Source organism: Anolis carolinensis, chromosome 2, assembly GCF_035594765.1.
Source record: "Anolis carolinensis isolate JA03-04 chromosome 2, rAnoCar3.1.pri, whole genome shotgun sequence".
NCBI lineage: Eukaryota > Metazoa > Chordata > Lepidosauria > Squamata > Dactyloidae > Anolis > Anolis carolinensis.
In genome coordinates this window covers 98,113,936-98,129,243 of record NC_085842.1, presented here as the reverse complement: position 1 = coordinate 98,129,243, position 15,308 = coordinate 98,113,936, and the positions used below count along the sequence as shown (strand labels likewise).

The following is a 15,308-nucleotide window of genomic DNA, read 5'->3' as shown; positions in this document are numbered from 1 at the left end:
ACTGAACATGCTCCAGCAGTGTGATGCTGCAGCAAGGACATGACTGCTACATTAATGAAAGAATTAATAGAATTTATCTATAGAATACATTAATAGAAGTATAATTTCCAAGTTGAGGGAAGTAATGGTTGTCACAATTTGTAAGTTGCACAGCATTTCTTTAAATGATAACAGGATCAGTGTATCAGGCTTAACCACAGGTCTCATTGTAATTGGGGTGTTGTGGCTAGTGCTGAGACTGTAGTATATAGGTTGTAGTAGCCCTGTGTTAGTTAGATCAGGATGATGTGTTGAGGATTGAGGATTGTAGCTAGAGCGTTTGTATATATTGTATTTATACTGTTGCAACTAAAGAGAAAAACCTTCCTTTTAGAAAGAACAACTTTGTCTGCATGTTCTTGTTCTTGGAGAAGACCACTACAACTATCTGAAGGTACCTGGCTCCTCAACTGGAGCGAATAGAATCCCTTCTGCTCTAACTGGGAATTTTATGACTGCATAGAACCCCTGACAATAGCCCCACCATTTTATATGCCATAAGGCTTCATCTGAGATATTGCATTGAGTTCTGGGCATCTAATTTTAGGAAGGAAAGAAAGTTGGGGTGATTCAGAGAAGGGCAACAGCGGTAATAAAAGGTATTGAGAACAAAACATAGGAGGAAAGGTTGAAAAAGCTGGACGTTTGGCTTGCTGAAGAGAAGACTGATAAGGTGACATGATTCCACTTTTTCAATACTTGTAGAGCTGTCACAGTGAGGAAATGATGGGTCTGTTCTCTGCTGCTTCGGAGGGTAGAACCAGGTCTAATGATTTGAAGTTACAGGGAAGTAGATTTTTATTGAACACTAGCTGTACCCGGCCACGCGTTGCTGTGGCGAAGTCTGGTGGTATGGGAGATAAAGTATTGAGGAATTGGAGGTAGTTAAGGTAAAGGCTAAAGGTTTTCTCTTGACATTAAGTCCAGTTGTGTTCAACTGCACACTGAAGTGGATTATATGGCAGTGTGGAGTCAAGATAATCCAGTTCAAAGCAGATAATATAAGATTATAAATGGGTTATATAGCTGTGTGGAAGGGCCTTGAGTCTACACTGCCATATAATCCAGTTAAAATCTGATAATCTGTGGAAGAGGCCTAAGTGAGGCCTAACTCTGCCTGTCCCCTAGACTGAGTGGGTTGCTAGGAGACCAAGTGGGCGGAGCTTAGCCTTTGAACTGGCAGCAATTGGATAAAAAAATTATTCCTCTCCCTCTAATTAGGACTTTATTTTTCTTTTTGTTGTATGAACGTAGAGGCATGGATGAGGGGTTGTGCTGCCAAGTTTAGTGTTTTTGGGATGTGTCGTTTTGTTGTTTTGTCCTAGGCCAAAATTTCATTACCCTTTTATATATATAGACTAGCTGTGCCCGGCCACGCGTTGCTGTGTCTGAGTCTGGTGGTGTTGGTCAGTCTACATTAGGTTGTATTGATGCTGTGACCTCCACCTTCTTTATACTCACATTAGTAGTAGTATTTGAAGTCTGTTACCTTCTTCCATTTTTGTGTTGATTGATAATTGCTTGAGATCCCTGTTGTCTTTTGTTTGTTGTTAGTTGTAATGTCTGATTCTGTTGAGTGCGGTTTATATTTTTATTGTGGTACAATAGTCTTTTTTTTGTTTTGCCTGTGTAGGTGTTTATTATTATTGTTGTTGTAGTGATTATGAAGGTTGGATAAGTTAGATGCTACTGCATTGTTTTTTGGAGGCCCAGTATAGCACTGACTGGCCTCTCAGCCTCAGTGCCTGGCTGTTTCTTGCCTGTGATGGTGTTGATTCTTATTGTTGTTGTTGTTGTTGTCATTGTTATTATTGTAATTTTTTTTTGGAGGCCAAGTGTGAATGTAGGGATTGGGGAGGTGGATGAGTTTTGTTGTCAAATTTTGTATTTGTTATAGTCACAATGCGTTGTTGTGAGTTTTGTGGGTCCGGATTGTGGTTTTGTGGTGTGGTTGTGTTGTTACAACTGAGAGGCAAGGCTTTTGTGTTGTGTTGCCAAGTTTTGTATTTCTGGGGTGTTTAGTTGTGTGCCAAGTTTTGTATTTCTGGGGCGTTTAGTTGTGTTATTATAGTCACGATGCACTGTTGTGAGTTTTGTGGATCCGGATTGTGGTTTTGTGGTGTGGTTGTGTTGTTACAATTGGAAGGGAATGCTTTTGTGTTGTGTTGCCAAGTTTTGTATTTCTGGGGCGTTTAGTTGTGTTGTTATAGTCATGATGCGTTGTTGTGAGTTTTGTGGGTCCAGTGTGGTTTTGTGGTGTGGTTGTGTTGTTACAACTGGGAGGCAAGGCTTTTGCATTGTTTTGCCAAGTTTTGTATTTCTGGGGCATTTAGTTGTGTTGTTATAGTCATGATGCATTGTTGTGAGTTTTGTGGGTCCGGATTGTGGTTTTGTGGTGTGGTTGTGTTGTTACAAATGGGAGGCAAGGCTTTTGCATTGTTTTGCCAAGTATTGTATTTCTGGGGCGTTTAGTTGTGTGCCAAGTTTCGTATTTCTGGGACGTTTAGTTGTGTTGTTATAGTCATGATGCATTGTTGTGAGTTTTGTGGGTCCGGATTGTGGTTTTGTGGTGTGGTTGTGTTGTTACAAATGGGAGGCAAGGCTTTTGCATTGTTTTGCCAAGTTTTGTATTTCTGGGGCGTTTAGTTGTGTGCCAAGTTTCGTATTTCTGGGGCGTTTAGTTGTGTTGTTATAGTCACGATGCATTGTTGTGAGTTTTGTGGGTCCGGATTGTGGTTTTGTGGTGTGGTTGTGTTGTTACAAATGGGAGGCAAGGCTTTTGCATTGTTTTGCCAAGTTTTGTATTTCTGGGGCGTTTAGTTGTGTGCCAAGTTTCGTATTTCTGGGGCGTTTAGTTGTGTTGTTATAGTCACGATGCATTGTTGTGAGTTTTGTGGGTCCGGATTGTGGTTTTGTGGTGTGGTTGTGTTGTTACAACCGGGAGGCAAGGCTTTTGCGTTGTGTTGTCAAGTTTTATATTTCTGGGGTGTTTAGTTGTGTGCCAAGTTTCATATTTCTGGGGCATTTAGTTGTGTTGTTATAGTCACGATGCGTTGTTGTGAGTTTTATGGGTCCGGATTGTGGTTTTGTGGTGTGGTTGTGTTGTTACAACCTGGAGGGAAGGCTTGTGCATTGTGTTGTCAAGTTTCGTATTTCTGGGGCGTTTAGTTGTGTTGTTATAGTCATGATGCGTTGTTGTGAGTTTTGTGGGTCCTGTGTGGTTTTGTGGTGTGGTTGTATTGTTACAACTGGGAGGCAAGGCTTTTGCATTGTGTTGCCAAGTTTTGTATTTCTGGGGCGTTTAGTTGTGTTGTTATCGCATGATGCGTTGTTGTAAGTTTTGTGGGTCTGGATTGTGGTTTTGTGGTGTGGCTGTGTTGTTGTAACCTGGAGGCAAGCCTTTTGCATTGTGTTGCCAAGTTTTGTATTTCTGGGATGTTTAGTTTTGTTGTTATAGTCACTGCGCAAACAACTTTATCATTTTATATATATAGATTAGAACAGACTTTTTGACAGTAGGAGGTGTTTGGTGATGGAACCAATTGCCTAGAGAGATTTATTGTGTCTCCATATCTGGACACCTTCCAAAGAAGATGCTTCAGCTTTAGATCTGCATTCAAAGGGTGGTTAGACATGATGGACCATTAGGCTACTTCCTAGTCTGTGACTTCCATGTCACTTTGTCATCAACAGCCCTGCTCTGGTTTACAAAAAGAGGGCTGTGATTTTCCATGGAATCTATCCATTTGTGGTGTGGCCTTCTTTTTTTCTGCCATTGTATTGCAATCTCAATCTAGTGATCTTGGTTCCTAGGAAAGGTTCAAACTTGATTTGCTTTAGGGCTCATTTATTGTAGTCAGTCCATGATATCCATAGAACTCTCCTCCAACAGCACTTTTAAAATAAGATAATTTTCTTATTAGATTGTTTTCATTGCCAGTTCTCACAACTGCATATAGAAAACAGAGATACAATGTATGGGAATCCTAATTTTGGTATTCTTTGATACATCCTCAGACTTGGGGATCTAGGTACCTCATAAATGTCTTTGTAAGTCTGAACCATGGTACAGGAAATATCTGACTTTTTCAGTGTCTTTATTGTCTAAAGTTATGTAAGTTATCTGTGGTCATTTTTTTTCTTAATGTTCACCTGTAAATATGCCCTTGTCATTTTCCCCTTACTTTCCTCAATAGTTGTTCCAAGTCTTTGCTATTTTCTCCTAGATTCTGAATACATGGATTGGAGCCCCAGTGGCGTAGTGGATTAAAGCCTTGTGACTTGATGGTTGGGTTGCTGATCTGAAAGCTGCCAGGTTTGAATCCCACCCAGGGAGAGCGTGGATGAGCTCCCTCTATCAGCTCCAGCTCCATGCCGGGACATGAGAGAAGCCTCCCACAAGTATGATAAAAACATCAAAACATCCGGGCGTCCACTGGGCAACGTTCTTGCAGACGGCCAATTCTCTCACACGAGAAGCGACTTGCAGTTTCTCAAGTCGCTCCTGACACACACACACACACAAAATACATGGATTAAACCATGCACAACTTGATTTTTTAAAGTGCAGAAAGCTAGTTTTTGCCTATTTTGCCCATTTTACTATGCCGTTGTATATTATGGGATTTGAGTGTTCACAGATTTTGGTACTCATAGCTTAGGGGTTCTATAACCAAAGGGTGGCATTTCTCAAGGGCCCCCCATAGTATAATGTCATTTGCATATCTCAGATTGTTGATGTTCCTGCCTCTAATTTTCACACTTTCTTTCAAGTCAAATTCTTTGTTACCTATTATAGGTTCAGTGTACAAGTTACACAGATAGGATGATAAAATGTAGCCTTGCCAGACTCCCTTTGCTAATTGGAAACCATTCCATTTTTTCTCTATTCTGTCCTGTGGTGGCCTCTTTTCTTGAGTGCAGGATACACATTAGGATAAGCAAATGTTGAGATCTCCTGCCCAAATGCGAATCTTCATGCACTTATTCCTTGAGGCCACTGTTGTTGCCTTGTCACTTGCCGATGGCAAGTGCTACTTGCCACCTGCTCTCTAGCTGATCCCAGCCACTCCACAGGAAAAAAGATGAAAGCTTTTATGTTTTGTTGAGTTAACAGTTGCTGTCACCTTCCCTGGCAAGCACACAAGCTCCAGAAGAGCCTCACAGGTATTGGCATCACTTGCTGTGAAGTTGTATGAAAGTGCCTAGCAATTGTGGCAGGTGAATCCTCCTGGAGAGAAAGTGGCAATGCCTGCTAGATCCAATCTGTCCCTGCAGGTGTTTCTGATGTGTGGACAAGCGGATCGTCCCAAATCCAATTTGATCAAACTCACCACACTTCAAAAATGCCAGGAGGCACACTGATGTTTCCAGCACGTTCCAGAGTAATCTTCAAGTTTTTTTAAAAAATGTATTAAAGAGTGGTCAAAAGAGTGAAGAAAAAGGGGGAGAAGAAGACTGGGGACAATGTCATCAATGGAGGAGTAGAGGAAGAAGGTGTTGAGAAAGAGGAGGAGGAGGAAGCAGAGGAAGGTCTTCTAGGAATCTTGAATGACACCATGCGGTTTGGGATGTTCCTTCAAGATCTCATTTTCATGGTTAGTGACTCGGGGGCCGTGGCCTATGACCCGTCAGCCAATGAGTGCTATTACGCCTCGCTTTCCGCTCAGATCCCAAAGAACCACGTCAGCCTGGTCACCCGTGAGAACCAGGTCTTCATAGCAGGGGGGCTTTACTACAACGAGGACAATAAAGAAGACCCAATGAACTCCTATTTCTTGCAGGTAATGGATAACATTTGAAGGAGCCCTTGGTGGTGCAATGGGTTAAACCCTTGTGCTGGCAGGACTGCTGACCGACAGGTCAGTGGCTTGAATCCGGGGAGAGTGGGTAAGCTCCTTCTGTCAGCTCCAGCTCCCCATGCGGGGACATGAGAGGAGCCCTCCCACAAAGTGTCCCCTGAACACGTCCTTGCAGATGGCCAATTCTCTCATACTAGAAGTGACTTGCAGTTTCTTAGATGGCTCCTGACAAACACACACAAAAACCCTGAAAGGCTCATTCTTCTTTATTGTATTTCTAACACTAAAGGCTTCCTAAGAAACTAGAACTGGGGTGGGTGGGAAATCTACTATATATAGTCTAGAAATTGTAATAAAAACTCAACCCAAAAAACCGGGATCGGTTTATCCACGGGTCAACATGACGATTGTACCTTAACTCTTATAAATAAAGGAGCCTTCCCCTTCTTTGAGCAGAATGGCAAAAGACGAGAAATTAGTCCATTCTAGGAGAACATAAAATCCCACACCCCTCTACTTTTTTCCCTATGGTGCTGCTTCTGACCTTTTTGAATCCTTGGGTAGGGAAATGGTGATGGCAGCTGCCAGGATTGTCAGGTCTCATGAAGTGGCACTGGTGCTTTTCCCTCTCCATAGAATGCCCCTCAAATTATCCATAGGTCATATCAATATCCATAATATTGGGTCCAAAACCTGTGCTTAATTTACATATGAATTTGACATATATGAGTACACCCAGTAATGACAAAACCAATTGGATTCCCTAAAGCCAGTAGATTTTCCTAAGCAGCAATGCTTTGTGCAGACACAGTCTATAACAGGCATTTTAAAACCTTCCTGCTCAAAAGAAGGAAGGAAGTTCTTATCCTTTCATCTCTGGGGGCTGGTAATGAGTATTTAAAGAATGAATGCTCTCCTAGTTATTGCTGCTACCAGGGCAGGACCCCAAGGCCCCATCAAGTCACAATGCTCAAAGAAAGAATCACATTTGTAGGAGATTATTTCCTCTTAAAATGTATAGAATGAAAATTATGTTTCTCCCAAGGCAGGAGTTTGTTGTATCATGGTCTCCAAAATTATGGTGACCCTAAGATGACCCTACCATGGATTTTTCTGGAGCCGAGACAGTGTGACTCACCCAGATTCACACAGTGGGTTTCCATGGCCAAATGGGGAATGAAACACTAGTCTCTAGACTTTTTGATTGCATTTGTCATCTTGGTAAAACTGATCAACTTTAGCACAGTGTGCTCCTCTATGGACAGCTCTTCTGATGGTGTTAGGTAAAAAACTATGAAGTGCTTGAAGAAGACCAGTGCAGAAAAAAATGTAGTGAGACATGCTTTGCTGTTTGTGTAAATCTGACCTCACTATGTGTGTGACACAATATGATCTGAGGCCCCTTATACACTGCCATATAATCCAGATTATGAAATCAGATAATCCACATTATCTGCTTTCAACTGGATTGTATAAGTCTGCACTACCATATAATTCAATTCAAAGCAGATAATCTGGATTTTATATGGCATTGTAGAAGAGGGGCTGAAAGAACTGGATCAGGACTCCACCGTGCTCTCTACTAATCAGTGTAACCTCCATTTCAGAATTCTAAATCTAAACTGTGAACTATTTAGAATGCCACTCAGATATACATTTGGACTTCCTTTTCACTAGTTTGACAATGTGAGCAACATATATAAAAAGGGCACAGAAAACATTCTGAAGTGGATGTTTTCAGTGGCAATTTGTGTCCCTTCAGTACTAAAGTTAAGAATGAGATGTCTGCACAATGTGCAATATTTCACTTGACCCCAGTTGCCATGCTTGGTTGGGCTTTCCTTGTATCTCCTGGGTGCATAGCTACTGAGGAAACAGTTTGCACTCTGCAGTGTTTGGGGCTTGTGGGTTGTGTTGCTTCCCATTGGAATGTGCTGTCAAAGAAGTCAGATGACAAGGAGACAAATACATTTCCCAGACATTCTGCAGGGGGGGGGGGGATGTGGTTTCAGCAAATGTGTTTGGGGGATTGTCTGACCACAATTGTTGTGAAACAGAAATGCTACCTCTCATCAAGTCCCCCAGAGTTCTGCTAACAAAACTCGTGTGTCAATGGGCAACACTTCTTTTAGTCGCCTTCCTCTGAACATCTTCAGACTGTATATCTAAGGTTTACCACTTCCTTACTCCAAAAGTTGTTTCAGAGGTTAGTGTTTACCCACAGACCACAAGTAGGATCTGTCACAACTTGTTGCAGCAGAAGGTACTGCTGTTGTCAAACCACAACAATACCATCCCATATAGAAATTTTGTCAACAAGCAGTATTCTGTGACCACCAAGCATAGGAGGTTCTCACCGGGCTGTCTTTTTCTCACATCCCGGGTGTCTCCTTCTGCCATCCTAGATATTTCTCTGAATCCTCCAACATTTCCACTAGTTTTAGGGATGGGGGAATAATGAAACCTGTAATATTTAGCCCTATGGTTGTTTTTCAGCCCTGGACTTCTCTCAGGCCCTTTCTACACTGCCATATAATCCAGATTATGAAATCAGATAATCCACATCTGCTTTTGAACTGGATTATATGAGTCTACAATTCAAAGCAGATAATATGGATTTTATATGGGAGTGTAGAAGGGGCCTCAGAATGCCTGCTGTAACTCTTTTGCTAGCTGAAAATGTCTCCAGGAATTGTGATTGTCCCTTTCATGAGGCTCAAAATCTCAATCAGCCCATCAATTGATCAATCAATCAATAACACTTTTCTTTGAAAGCAGAAATAGATGTAGAACAATTTTCATGTTTTCAGATTTTGCAGATGAAGTTTTCCCTTTTCACACTACGCAATTTATTTATTTATTTATTTATTTGTTTATTTATTTACAGTATTTATATTCCGCCCTTCTCACTCTGAAGGGGACTCAGGGCAGATCATATTATATACATATAGTGTCATAGACAGAACGCCAGCAAGTAAAACAAAACTCAGTTTATTGAGGTTACAGAACTAAAAACGCCCGTAGGAAACAAAGAACAGGGCAAACACTTGACTTCAGTGGGATAAATAACAAAAAACAGCTCAGTTTGAGCTTAAATGGTTCAAAGGGATAAACCGGGTTAAACAGCAGTGTAATCCGGATTAAATCAAAGTGCTTACTTCAGCTTGGCAAACAATGCAAACAAAAGAGGATCAACAGGAGTCAGAATGTAAACAAAAGACTGGTAGCAGATTCCTCTCTGCTACTCAGAAACAGCAGGGGAGTAAAACAGGCTTGTTTATTCCTCCCTGCAGCAAACGAAAGCGTGGTCGTAGTCAGGATTCAGGTCTAGGGTAACGGCAGTCAGCAGGGTCCCAATCCGGTCCAGAAGATCAATAGCCAAGCGTAGTCGTCAAGGAATCCAAAGGTCTCACCGATAGCCAGCAGCAGGGTTAATCCGGAATCGTAGTCAGTCAGTCCAGCGTCAATCCAGTGTAAGTAGGTATTGCCCGTCAAAAAGACGACGGAGGTTCAAGCTATCAAGATTAAACACAAGTTGCACAGAGAAAAACCCCACACAGTTCCTCCCGCCGTCGATGCCCAGTGTCCTTGGTAAACTTACGTATCCAGTAGCGAATCACACCCGTCTTCAGGAAGTTCCCAAACAAAAGCCCAAGCGTCCGTCCAGATTACCTTGCCCAACGCAATTAGACATTGGTCCCAAACCCCATTTTATCCCAGTTCAAGCTCATCATCGCTGTCAGCTGCCATCCCAATTCCAGACGCCCCAACATCATCATCCTCATCAGAGCTTAAGCACCTTCGACTACGCCCCACAGCATCCCCAGCTGTGGATCCCGCTCCATCCCTCCAACCAGTCCATGGGTCTGATCCTGCAACCCGCCAATCACCTCCCACGCTTTCATTGCCTGTTTCCCCAACACCCAAATCCTCCCTCACACAAGTCCATTCCATGTCATTCTCCTCCGAGCTGACCATCTCTTCCTCCAAACCCTGAGAAAAACCCTCAAATGAGTCCTCATCTGTCGGCTCTGCAAACAAATCCCGGAGACGTTTTCTTTCACGCTCCTCGAGAGTGTCTGACTCTCGAGGAGTCTTACGACCCCTTCTTCCATTACCAGAGCCCGAAGGCTCAACCATAACATATAGGGCAAACATTCAATGCCCATATACACATAGAACCGAGACAGAAACAGACGCAGAGGCAATTTAATCTTCTCCTGAGGGGATGTTTGATTCTGGCCACAGGGGGGAGCAGCTGCTTCATCATCCACTGTGACGGCACTTCCTCATTCCAATGTCGTAAATTAGTTAAATTTGCCTCCCCACTTTATAAGTGGTACCTTGTTTCCTACTTGATAGATGCAACTATCTTTCGGGTTGCTAGGTCAGCAACAAGCAGGGGCTATTTTTTTAATTGATGGGTGCTCACCCCGCCATGGGCTGGCCTCGAACTCATGACCTCATGGTCAGAGTGATTTATTGCAGCAGGCTGCAGCTGCGCCACACCCAATTATAGCCTGAATCTACACTGCCCTATATCCCAGGATCTGATCCCAGATTATCTGTGTTGAACTGGATTATATGAATCTACACTGTCAGATAATCTGGGATCAGAGCCTGGGATATAGGGCAGTGTAGATCCAGCCCTAGTGGTATGTTTAACTTTAACCATTATGGTCTATAGACTCTCCGGCTGGATCTACACTGCCCTATATTCCAGGATTTGATCTCAGATAATCTGTCAATCCCAAATTATCTTGCAGTATGGACTCATATAATCAAGTTCAAATCAGATAATCTGGGATCATATCCTGGGATATAGGGCAATGTAGGCTGCTCACCATTGCCTCAATGTTGCTTCCCTGTCTAACATAACACAGATAAAACTGGGATATGTGCAGCCAAGCAACATCAGAGGCTGGTTCAGAGGGCAAAAGTTATTAATAAGGAAAAACAGATGAACTAGAAGAGGTTGCAGCAGTTTGTTTTTGTTTGACCCTACTGGAAAGGGCTAAACTCTGCCCCTTGCTCTCCCCCTAAAATAACCTGAGGACAAAGGAGGAAAGTGAGTGGAGAAAAAAGACACTGGAACCTTTTAACGACTGTTGGAAAGTGGGATGACAGAGGATGAATCAGGACTGTCCCTGCCAGATCTGGATAGCTGGAAGGTTTGTGACAAGGAATTAATGCCATTTGTTCTATATGAGGAATCACACTTGGAGAACCTTTGTTTTTCCAATGTCTTTTCCAAGTGTTTCAGCACAAATTATTAGTGACCATTCTAGTGCTCACACTATATTTGGAGAGTTTTCTATACCCTGATACTAGCTATAAAAGACAAGGCCTATGAGTACAAACACATAGCAACTGTTGGTTTCCAGATAAGTGTGAATTTAAATGTAATGGGGGATGAAAGGAAACACTCTAGAAACTAATTTAAGCCATGATTGTTTCTAGATCTGTTCACACATATTCACAGAAAGCTGAAGGTTTCTACATAACAGTCCATATGTTCTCATGAGTTGATTTCAAGTCAGGATTCTTTTTTGGTAATTTTCTCTGCAAGTTCACCGGAAAGCCGACATTTGGAAATACCTGACTTCCAGCAGTTTTGGCCTGTGATTCCCATGAGATCTATCTAGCCAATGGTAAGGGCTTGTGGGAATAATAGTTCAAAACATCTGGAGGGTCAAGCTTTCTCACCCCTGGTTTAGAGTGTTCAGCTGGGGGACTTGGGAGTAATGTGCCTCTATATTATCGCTTTCTGGTTCACAGGGAATATTGTGAGACAGCAGGTGCAGTTGCAGTCAGGTCCCGGTGAACAGGCTGAGCATCCTTTTTCTGGAATTCTGGAATCCCAAATACCCCAAAATCTGAAATTGTCCACATGGGTGGCTGAGATCATAACATGTTTGCTTTCTGATTGTTCAGTGTACACAAACATTGTTTCATGAACAAAATTATAAAAACATCTCGTATAAAATTACCTTTAGGATATCTGTATAAGGTGTATGTGAAACATAGAAGAACCTTGTGCTTGGATTTGGGTCCCTTTTCCAAGATATCCCATTAAGTACCTATATGCAAATGCATGTATTTCAAAATCTGAAAAAATCTAAAATGTAAAACATTTCTGGTCCCAAGCATTTCAGATAAGGGACACTCAATCCATATTTGTAACTGCTTGGCCACTATGGGAACAGACTACTGGATGTGAGAGATCTTTGATTTGATTCAGCACTGTGTTTATATTCACTGGCTTCAGGTCACTTAGTTTTTCTCCCTCACAGGACTTTGACAGAGTTACCACCTTTGAATTTTCCTTGCCTATGAAACCCCCATGAAAATTATGTGGGTGATTCAAGACATGTACACACATAAATTGGAATGGAAGGAGATTGGTGAATGCTGCTTTGTGCTAACAGGAAAAATGAGCTAAAATATAACCAAGTAACTAAATAAATAAAGATTGGGAAAAGTTTCAATTTCTAAAATCCATTCCTACACATGTTAGCTGATTCCAAAGGCAAACCCCATTTCAAAGGTCTGCCAATGAACATGAAGACTAGGGACTTGGGCTTAAAGCAAAATCAACCAATTAAACACAGTTTTCCTGCCAGAATGGAGGTGAAATCTTTCTTTGGTGTAATTTGGCTTGCTTTTAATTCTCCTTGCCGCTGGGTTCTTCCACAAGGACCACAAAACAGAATCTATTCTGCCTGTATGTATGTCCTTTCTTAGTCTTGCTTCCTGCCAGAGAAAAAAAGTGAAATCCTACCATGGCCCTGTGAAAGTGCCAGCATCCATTGGCAAAGCTTGAGAAAGTTACTTTTTGGACTAAAGTTCCCAGCATAGCCAAGTCACCTTTGTCAGCCACTAGATTGGTGAGTGAGATTCTCGGAGTTGTAACCCAAAGAGTAAATCCAAGTTTTGCCCATTGGGAATGCTGGATTTCATTTTGAGGATCACCTTGACCTCACCAATGAGTTCCCAGGTATTGTATAGTATTTCCAAGACTGAAACTGGATTTCCTTTCACCTCTTTCTAACTCCCCCACTCCAAAGGAGACCAAGGAATGAAAGCACTTCACCAGAGCCAGTTCTCTGAAAGGCAGATTTTTGCTCGACTTGCATGAACTCACAAAAGGATCAAGTTCCTTTGGGTCCTCCTGCCTGAGTTTTGTTTCCCTAAAGTAATGTTACATTCTAGTAAACACATTTAAATTTAACTGCACTAAAAACATAGCCATTGGTAGGCAATGAATCATGCTCTAAGCACCCTTCAAAGTATTTCATTACGGATTGACAGTGGCATGCAAAGATCTCTCCCTTCTGCAGTTGATGTGGCCTAAAGGGAGGGCAGTGAGTTTCACCATTGGTCAGACCACAAGCCAGCTGGGTTTTACTTAGTCTTTGGGTTTTCCACATTGGGGGAGATTAAGAAAATGTCTTTTTTTGTCACCTAGGTTAAATATCTGCTTCCGTCTTTGTTTTATTAAAGCAATCCCATAGATCCATGTGTCAACAGGCAGACAGTACCCACAGAAGTAGACATTGTGAAGATTTGGCAACATAAACTGTGTTGATGTTTTAGGCCTGACCATGTCTTCTGTCTTAGGTACAAGCTGACACAATGGAATATAATGCTTGTATTTGTGACCTTGTTTAAAAAATAAACATTCCTCCAAATATGAAAAAACACCCACACATGTATGAACATTCTTGTAAACTTACCAAATGGGGCAAAACCCTTTAAATGGGAGAATGAAAAAACTGAAGATGGATATTCCTATACAATGCACCCCAGTCCAAAGTTGCCCCTTCTTCAGCTCCATTCTGAAGAAGAACATTGATTTTAGAACACCAATCTTGGATCTCACTTTTTTCACGAGGCCTCAAACATATTTACAAAGCCAAAACCCACTGGAAGGGGTGGGTTAAGGAACAGGTGTCTCCTCACCATCTTTGTCTGGACCAGTATAAGTCAGTGTTATGAGTTGAGATGCACCCCATGGTCACTCCTCAGTCATTCATCTGAGATATATATATATATATGTATATATATGTATGTATGTATATGGTAAAGGTAAAGGTTTCCCCTGACGTTAAGCCCAGTCGTGACCGACTCTGGGGGTTGGTGCTCATCTCCATTTCTAAGCCGAAGAGCCGGCATTGTCCATAGACATCTCCAGGTCATGTGGCTGGCATGACTGCATGGAGCGCCATTACTTTCCCGCTGGAGCAGTACCTATTGATATACTCACATTTGCATGTTTTCGAACTGCTAGGTTGGCAGGAGCTGGGGCTAACAGAGGGCGCTCATTCCGCTCCCGGGATTTGAATCTGTGTATGTGTATGTTTGTATGTATGTGTATATACATACACACACACACATACATATACACACATACACAAATGTTTTTTTCACAACAGATAACTAGACCACCAACACATTCATGACTTTTTGTACTTACAAGCATGTACAACAGGAGATCTACCACAATGAGCAGTTTTTCTTACCAAAGCATTTTAATCTAACAGTTACTGTACATATCAAATGGACAGGTATTACTAGTTTTCGGACACCCAAGGCCCTTCCACACAGCCATATAAACCAGAATATCAAGGCAGAAAATCCCACAATATCTGCTTTGAACTGGGTTATCTGATTCTACACTGCCATATATTCTAATTCAAAACAGAAAATGTGGGATTTTATTCAGCTGTGTGGAAGGGGTCCTAGTGGAGGCAAATGGACACAAAGCTATTTCACCAGTGAAATGTATGATTCCTACCTATTTCAATACCTTTCAATGCATAAAAAGTAATACCTTAAAACATATATTCCAGAAAAGCTGTGTTTTAAAAACAATGTTGTTAAGCTTTGGTGGGCGCTTTAGGGAATTTTCTTCTTTCTATTTGAGGTATGTTCTGCTGGTGGGCAGAGCGATAAAAATTGCTAGGATACCAATAGGTGTATGTATTACACAATATTCTCACTTCAAAATATAATAAAAACAAAACAAACCTCACCTCAGTCTAAGTACATAATGGAGAAGTTTCAACTTGTGAACCTTTTGAATGGGAGACTTCTTGTGTGCTGTCAGGTGGTTTCCGATTTGTGGCAACCCTAAAGTGAATTTATCACAGGGTTTTCTGGGGATGAGAGTGTGTGACTCTCCTAATGTCATCTAGTGGGTTTTTATGGTCGAATGAAGAGTCACACCCCAGACTTCAGAGTGATAGTCAAATATTTTTTATACTCAGGAACAATGTCTTTAAAAATGCTCTGCCTCTTATTCATACTCATCCATCACTCGAAAGCTTCTTGTGTCACCTTATGTGTGGTTATTCAGAAGTAAATCTCATGGAGAACAATGTAACTAGCCTCTTAAATAAATGTGTGTCGGAATAGAGCATTAGGGAAGTCTTTTCTGGATTTAAATAAGACTTTTCCCTCCTTTTC

General features: G+C 41.7%; 1 long non-coding RNA gene across 1 annotated transcript; it reads right to left on the bottom strand.

Annotated features, from left to right (window-relative positions):
• Positions 1 to 8,815: 8,815 nt before the first annotated feature.
• LOC134296140 (uncharacterized) lies at positions 8,816 to 13,830 on the bottom strand. Its single transcript, XR_010002718.1, has 2 exons — positions 9,442 to 13,830; positions 8,816 to 9,355 (listed from the first exon to the last, which is right to left on the bottom strand). It is a non-coding gene; the product is annotated as an uncharacterized LOC134296140 (long non-coding RNA).
• Between the last annotated feature and the right edge of the window lie 1,478 nt (positions 13,831 to 15,308).